General features: G+C 38.4%; 1 long non-coding RNA gene across 1 annotated transcript; it reads left to right on the top strand.

The window, feature by feature from the left end:
- Nucleotides 1–461: 461 nt before the first annotated feature.
- On the top strand, nucleotides 462–954 carry LOC126416220 (uncharacterized). Its single transcript, XR_007575418.1, has 3 exons — nucleotides 462–507; nucleotides 628–698; nucleotides 843–954. It is a non-coding gene; the product is annotated as an uncharacterized LOC126416220 (long non-coding RNA).
- Nucleotides 955–1,967: the final 1,013 nt, after the last annotated feature.

The raw sequence follows: 1,967 nt of genomic DNA, 5'->3' as shown, positions 1-1,967 counted from the left end.
CTTAATCAAACATAAGAGTAACGTAATTGTGCTTTTGTTTTATCAGCGACACAGCGCTGCAGTTGTGTGCCATAGGCTTTATTTATTTGTCACTGATTATTTATTTAATTAATATTTCGCGTTTCCGAGGAAACTCACGCTCGGCATGCAAATGTGCCTTTATATTGCACCCTGAATTGCGAGGCGAAAGGACACACCTGCAGGCGAGCAATTCACCTAAAGGCACAAGAAAATCTAAGTTATCTACAACTATTTACATGACTTACATTACACATTATATACAAAATTTGAATGACGCGGGTGCGCCGTAAAAGTTCTTATGTTGGCAGATAGAGTGCGCGCATGCGCAGAAGCGTCTGTGTAACTGCGGCACTGCCGTTATATCGTACAGTTAGATCACGCGGCACAGTATTGCAGATCATATTGTTCGTGTGCGCGCGTTTTTCAGTCGTTGCACAAAGAAAATATTCAACCAAGATTACATATGAAGACTACATTCTATGACAGGTAACTTAGTTTTAAATTTACAATATTTGTTATAACACAATACAACTTAGATTGTTGAATGTTCTTAGTTACATAGTATTGTTTTGAAATACTTCAAAGAAAAATGTCCGTATTTTTCAGGTGCGTTGACCTATACACATCGTGTCGTTATTACAGTTCATATTCATCTGCTGCACAATAATTTTTTACAGGTTAGTATCGTCGTGGTAAAGTTTTTTGATCACAGTAACATCGTTGTATAACAACGTGATTAATACATAAGCGTGTCCATTTCTCATTTCCATTATAGTCGTAGTGATGCAGTTCGTTGTGACTAAAAGCATTGCTTATTACAGATCAGACGTGACCCGTCGAGTAATTGGTCCACGTGCAGTTCGTTTTTTACATTCCGTGGAAGCTTGGTTGCAGAACCTCGGACGGCACATAGCTGGCGTCGATCCTTGGACAGTCCAGGTAAGAGTGTCCGTCACATTTCGAGAACATTCCATTCCCTGAAGTTCCAACCAAAATTCTTCCACCCGTCGTGTTGTTTTCTGGACAGGCACTTTGTGTCCATTTAATCCAGTTAACATCTTGAAGTTGGGTACTGTAGTAATATCACTAGACGATGCACGAATTATGCACTTCACATTTTCAGTTTTTTGCTGAATATAGCTCACCTAAATGTTCGTAGTTATTAATCAAGGAAATCGTTCATCGCGTTCACATAGATACGCTGCATAATGAATGGCATTAACAGTTTCTTTCACATAGGTTTCCGCGTAGTTGCAGAGTTAGTAATGTTCGTTAATGTCCGTGAACAGTGGTTCACTATGCAATGTCTTTTTGGCACTCGTTTTGTTCAAATTTTTACATAGTAACAGTTACACTATACATCAGTTAAAAAAGTAAGTAATTATACATACACACGTCACATAATATAGTTGCACATAAACATGTTTACATCATCATTACATCGCTATAGGTTATTACGTTGTGTCACATTTGATTACATGAATTGCAGATATTTACATCCTCTTCAGCGGTTTTGCTGGGATATTATCGATGTTTTGTGTGATGTCATCTGAAATTAAGATAGGTTAGACACAACATTCATTACATCAGTAGGCAAGACCAGGCGTTTTCACTACTCAATAAATATTCAAAATAGTAAGAGAGAGAAAATGTTCGATTCCTCGCGTTTTGTGCGTGTGTGTAGAGTGTCTGTGTGGCCTTGACTACTGATAGATGCTTTTCGTGTTGAGAGATGTGCGTCTAATCTATTTCTCAAAGTAAAAGATCGCTTCACAGATGACGTCTGTCAGTTCGTCAGGTGTCACACCAAGTCAGTGGTACCTTCAGTAACAAATGTTCCGTGAAAAATTAATATGTCATCCACTGCTACGTAATCATAAATTTTACTTTAATATTCCGTCTTTCAGGTGGAGGCGCGCGCTGAAAGAAGAGTTCTTCTGTCTTCA

The sequence above is a fragment of the Schistocerca serialis genome, chromosome 8 (assembly GCF_023864345.2).
Source record: "Schistocerca serialis cubense isolate TAMUIC-IGC-003099 chromosome 8, iqSchSeri2.2, whole genome shotgun sequence".
In the NCBI taxonomy this organism is placed as follows: domain Eukaryota; kingdom Metazoa; phylum Arthropoda; class Insecta; order Orthoptera; family Acrididae; genus Schistocerca; species Schistocerca serialis.
This window is presented reverse-complemented; position numbering and strand designations above follow the sequence as displayed.